The sequence below is a fragment of the Elephas maximus genome, chromosome 10 (assembly GCF_024166365.1).
Source record: "Elephas maximus indicus isolate mEleMax1 chromosome 10, mEleMax1 primary haplotype, whole genome shotgun sequence".
Taxonomy (NCBI): Eukaryota; Metazoa; Chordata; class Mammalia; order Proboscidea; family Elephantidae; genus Elephas; species Elephas maximus.
Genome location: NC_064828.1, coordinates 118708183 through 118714409, shown reverse-complemented (window position 1 = coordinate 118714409; position 6227 = coordinate 118708183). Strand labels below are relative to the sequence as shown.

The window sequence follows — 6227 nt, the reverse complement described above, 5'->3', positions numbered from 1 at the left end:
TTTTATAGGGTACACCTTTAATTTATCACATTCTTCTTAAGCAGCATTCTTCCATTTCTCCTCCCCCAGGGTGTGTGTGACTGTTGCCACACACTTTGTTTCTATATATGTTGTACACCCACATTATTAACCGTATTTTCTTTCATCAGTCATTTATATATATATATTTTTCTCTTTTTTTTTAACTTTTATTAAGCTTCAAGTGAACGTTTACAAATCCAATCAGTCTGTCACATATAAGTTTACATACATCTTACTCCGTACTCCCACTTGCTCTCCCCCTCTTGAGTCAGCCCTTTCAGTCTCTCCTTTCGTGACAATTTTGCCGGCTTCCCTCTCTCTCTATCCTCCCATCCCCCCTCCAGACAAGAGTTGCCAACACGATCTCAAGTGTCCACCTGATATAATTAGCTCACCCTTCATCAGCATCTCTCTCCCACCCGCTGACCAGTCCCTTTCATGTCTGATGAGTTGTCTTCGGGGATGGTTCCTGTCCTGTGCCAACAGAAGGTCTGGGGACCATGGCTGCCGGGATTCCTCTAGTCTCAGTCAGACCCTTAAGTTTGGTCTTTTTATGAGAATTTGGGGTCTGCATCCCACTGATCTCCTGCTCCCTCAGGGGTCCTCTGCTGTGCTCCCTGTCAGGGCAGTCATTGATTGTGGCCGGGCACCAACTAGTTCTTCTGGTCTCAGGATGATGTAGGTCTCTGGTTCATGTGGCCCTTTCTGTCTCTTGGGCTCTTAGTTGTGGTGTGGCCTTGGTGTTCTTCATTTTCCTTTGCTCCAGGTGGGTTGAGACCAATTGATGCATCTTAGATGGCCGCTTGTTAGCATTTAAGACCCCAGACACCACATTTCAAAGTGGGATGCAGAATGATTTCATAATAGAATTATTTTGCCAATTGACTTAGAAGTCCCCGAAAACCATGTTCCCCAGACCCCCGCCCCTGCTCCGCTGACCTTTGAAGCATTCATTTTATCCCAGAAACTTCTTTGCTTTTGGTCCAGTCCAATTGAGCTGACCTTCCATGTATTGAGTGTTGTCTTTCCCTTCACCCAAAGCATTTCTTATCTACTGATTAATCAATAAAAAACCCTCTCCCTCCCTCCCTCCCTCCCTGCCTCGTAACCACAAAAGTATGTGTTCTTCTCAGGTTTACTATTACTCAAGATCTTATAATAGTGGTCTTATACAATATTTGTCCTTTTGCCTCTGACTAATTTCGCTCAGCATAATGCCTTCCAGGTTCCTCCATGTTATGAAATGTTTCAGAGATTCGTCACTGTTCTTTATCGATGCGTAGTATTCCATTGTGTGAATATACCACAATTTATTTACCCATTCATCCGTTGATGGACACCTTGGTTGCTTCCAGCTTTTTGCTATTGTAAACAGAGCTGCAATAAACATGGGTGTGCATGTATCTGTTTGTGTGAAGGCTCTTGTATCTCTAGGGTATGTTCCCAGGAGTGGGATTTCTGGGTTGTATGGTAGTTCTATTTCTAACTGTTTAAGATAACGCCAGATAGATTTCCAAAGTGGTTGTACCATTTTACATTCCCACCAGCAGTGTATAAGAGTTCCAATCTCTCCGCAGCCTCTCCAACATTTATTATTTTGTGTTTTTTAGATTAATGCCAGCCTTGCTGGTGTGAGATGGAATCTCATCATAGTTTTAATTTGCATTTCTCTAATGGCTAATGATTGGGAGCATTTTCTCATGTATCTGTTGGCTGCCTGAATATCTTCTTTAGTGAAATGTGTGTTCATATCCTTTGCCCACTTTTTGATTGGGTTTTTTGTCTTTTTGTGGTTGAGTTTTGACAGAATCATGTAGATTTTAGAGATAGGTGCTGGTCGGAGATGTCATAGCTGAAAATTCTTTCCCAGTCTGTAGGTGGTCTTTTTACTCTTTTGGTGAAGTCTTTAGATGAGCATAGGTGTTTGATTTTTAGGAGCTCCCAGTTATCGGGTTTCTCTTGATCATTTTTGGTAACGTTTTGTATTCTGTTTATGCCTTGTATTAGGGCTCCTAGGGTTGTCCCAATTTTTTCTTCCATGATCTTTATCGTTTTAGTCTTTATGTTTAGGTCTTTGATCCACTTGGAGTTAGTTTTTGTGCATGGTGTAAGGTATGGGTCCTGTTTCATTTTTTTGCAAATGAATATCCAGTTATGCCAGCACCATTTGTTAAAAAGGCTTTCTTTTCCCCAATTAATTGACACTGGTCCTTTGTCAAATATCAGCTGCTCATACGTGGATGGATCTATGTCTGGGTTCTCAATTCTGTTCCATTGGTCTATGTGTCTGTTGTTGTACCAATACCAGGCTGTTTTGAGTACTGTGGCTGTATAATAGGTTCTGAAATCAGGTAAAGTGAGGCCTCCCACTTTCTTCTTCTTTTTCAGTAGTGCTTTGCTTATCCGGGGCTTCTTTCCCTTCCATATGAAATTGGTGATTTGTTTCTCTAACCCCTTAAAATATGACATTGGAATTTGGATCGGAAGTGCATTATATGTATAGATGGCTTTTGGTAGAATAGACATTTTTACTATGTTAAGTCTTCCTATCCATGAGCAGGGTATGTTTTTCCACTTAAGTATGTCCTTTTGAATTTCTTGTAGTAGAGCTTTGTAGTTTTCTTTGTATAGGTCTTTTACATCCTTGGTAAGATTTATTCCTAAGTATCTTATCTTCTTGGGGGCTACTGTGAATGGTATTGATTTGGTGATTTCCTCTTCGGTGTTCCTTTTGTTGATGTAGAGGAATCCAAGTGATTTTTGTATGTTTATTTTATAACCTGAGACTCTGCCAAACTCTTCTATTAGTTTCAGTAGTTTTCTGGAGGATTCCTTAGGGTTTTCTGTGTATATAATCATGTCATCTGCAAATAGTGATAACTTTACTTCTTCCTTGCCAATCCGGATACCTTTTATTTCTTTGTCTAGCCTAATTGCCCTGGCTAGGACTTCAAGTACGATGTTGAATAAGAGCGGTGATAAAGGGCATCCTTGTCTGGTTCCCGTTCTCAAGGGAAATGCTTTCAGGTTCTCTCCATTTAGAGTGATATTGGCCGTTGGCTTTGCATAGATGCCCTTTATTATATTGAGGAATTTTCCTTCAATTCCTATTTAGGTAAGAGTTTTTATCATAAATGGGTGTTGGACTTTGTCAAATGCCTTTTCTGCATCAATTGATAAGATCATGTGGTTTTTGTCTTTTGTTTTATTTATGTGATGGATTACATTAATGGTTTTTCTGATATTAAACCAGCCTTGCATACCTGGTATAAATCCCACTTGATCATGGTGAATTATTTTTTTGATGTGTTGGATTCTATTGGCTAGAATTTTGTTGAGGATTTTTGCATCAATGTTCATGAGGGATATAGGTCTATAATTTTCTTTTTTTGTAATGTCTTTACCTGGTTTTGGTATTAGGGAGATGGTGGCTTCATAGAATGAGTTGGGTAAAGAGTATTAAAATATTTGAGCATATTTATATTCACCCACAAATCTACTGTGCCTGATGCTCTTTATTCATTTGTATATACGCACATTTTCATTTGGTGTTCATTTTCTTCTGCCCAAAAGACTTTGTTGAACGCTTCTGCAGTGCAAGTCCATCCATTGCCGTTGAGTTGATTCAAACTCATAACAACCCTATAGGACGGGGTGGAACTGCCCCGTAGGGTTTCCAAGGAGCGCCTGGTGGACCAAACTGCTGAGCTTTTGGTGAGCAGCCATAGCTCTTAACCACTGTGCCACCAGGTCTGCTGGTGATGAATTCTCTCAGCTCTTTTATGTCTGAAAGAAAAATCTTTATTTTGCCTTACTTTTTGAGAGATATTTCTGCTGGGTATAGAATTCCAGACTGACAGTTTTTTTTTTCCTTTCAGTACTTTAAAGATAATTCTCCACCTTCTGACTTGCATTGTTTTTCACAAGAAGTCTGTTGTCATTCTTCTGTTTGTTCTGCTGAATATGAGGTGCCTTTTTTCTTTGTCTGCTTTTAAAATTTTCTCTTTACTCCTAGGTTTATGCTTAACTGATTATCATCTGCCTTGGTGCAGTTTTCTTCATGTTTCTCTTTACATGGGGCTTGTTTAGCTTCTTGGAAAAATTTCAGCCACTTGAAATATTTTTTTACTCTCCTCCCTACATCTTTAGGAATTCTAGTTATATATGTATATTAATCCACTTGAAGTTATCCCTTAGGTCACTGATTTTTTTTTAAACTATTTATTTATTTTTCCTCTCTGTGTTTAATCTTGGGAAGTTTCTAGTGTTGTCCTCAAGTTCACTAATCTCCTCTGCAGTGCATGTTCTGCTATTAATCCCCTCCAGTGTTCTTTCTAGCACAGGCATTGCATCTCTCCTTGGCTGAAGTTTGGCATCCATCTTTTTTGTATCTTCCATGTTTCTCCTTACCATGCTCATGCTTTTATCTACCAAATTCAACATTTACACTATTTTTAATCTATTTGTCTACTAACTCGATCATGTGTCGTTTCTGTGTCTGTTTCTATGGACTGATTTTTCTTCTCATTATGGGTTCTATAGCGTCACTATCTATGGCAATGGTTCATTTGTTTGTTTGTTTTAAATGGGTTGTATTTCTCTGCTTCTTTGCATGCCTGGTGATTTTTGGGTAGATGCCAGATATTGTGAATTTTATGTTGTGGATTGCAGGATATTTTTGTAGGAGCCCTGGTGGCACAGTGGTTAAGCACTTGGCTGCTAACTGACATGTCAGCATTTGGAACCCACCAGAGTCTCTTCGGGAGAAAGATGTGGCAGTTTGCTTCCATAAAGATTACAGCCTTGGAAACCCTAAGTGGCAGGTCTACTCTGTCCTAAAGGGTCACTATGAGTCAGAAATGACTTGTTAGCAACAGATTTGGCTTTTTTTTTTTTTTGGTTCAGATATTTTTGTTCTTCTTTAAATATTCTTGACTTTTGTTATGGGACACTGTTATTTATTTTTTTGTAGTAGGTTACTCCTGTTGAGCCTTGCTTTTAAGCTTAGTTAGTTGGGACCAGAGCAACCTCTAAACTAGTGCTATTTATTTATTTATTTATTTATATTGTGCTTTAAGTGAAAGTTTACAAACCAAGTCAGTCTCTGGTACAAAAACTCATACGCACCCTGCTGTATACACCCAGTTGCTCTCCCTCTAAGACAGCACACTCAAAAAATATGAAACGCTTCACAAATTTGCAAGTCATCCTTGTGCAGGGGCCATGCTAATCTTCTCTGTATCGTTCCAATTTTAGTATATGTGCTGCTGAAGAAAGCACTAAACTAGTGCTAATTTTTACCAACCCTTCTGAGCACTCCATCCTGTGTCTTGTGTCTTCTGAGGTTTTGCCATTCTGCCGGTGGGAACATGAACTCGTTCCAGCCTTGTGTAAACTGCAGAGCTCTTTCTCCTTGTTCCTTTCTGGTGGGTCTTCCCCTGGCCTCTGCCATCTTCCTCACATGCACGCACTGAGCAGTACTCTCCTGAAGACTCCAGGCTCTCTCTGTCTTTCCCTGCATTTGTCCTCTTCAGATCCTCTGCTCTGCAGATTCTAGCCACACGTCCCTCTGAATTCTCAACTCTGTCTCCTTGACTCAGGGTGAGTCCTGGGCTTCGTGCTGGGGCTGAGAAACTCTAGGGGGTGAGCTGGAGCAATTGTGGGGGTCACCTCATCTGCTTCTTTTCTTGGGAATCAGTGTCCTGCAGTTGCCTGTTTTTCAGTGTCTCAAAAATCATTGTTTTATATATTTTACCTGATTTTTTAAAAAGTTTTTTAAGGTGGGAGAGTAAACCTGGTCACTGTTACTCCACTGTAGCTGGAAGCAGAAATCTACACTGTAGAACATCTGTGTTGCATTGAAAGGCTGTTTATTGGTTTTCAATTTTAAAAAGCAGCAGAGACAAAGCATGGAAGCTTTTAAACCGCACTGAGTGTCATGAACTTCAGCAACGTGATGGTAGGCGTACAGCTGCCTGATCTCAGGGGCAGGGCGGCCAGTGGATGGCTGGTGGTGAGTATGTAAAGGCTTTTATCCTCTCATCCTACGTAGTGGGGGCCTATACATCAGCAAATGGGAGCTGGAGCCCCTGGCTTAGAGTTCCCCTGGACAACCAAGAAAGGGATTAGTAGCCAAAGGAGGAAATGCCATATTCAGGGGTCTGCTCTCTAAGGCAAGTCTGCATCATACCAGCTGCACAGAACTT

At 40.4% G+C, this 6227-nt stretch overlaps 1 non-coding gene across 1 annotated transcript; it reads right to left on the bottom strand.

The window, feature by feature from the left end:
- Nucleotides 1–5194: 5194 nt before the first annotated feature.
- On the bottom strand, nucleotides 5195–5301 carry LOC126084889 (U6 spliceosomal RNA). Its single transcript, XR_007519120.1, has one exon. It is a non-coding gene; the product is annotated as a U6 spliceosomal RNA (small nuclear RNA).
- Between the last annotated feature and the right edge of the window lie 926 nt (nucleotides 5302–6227).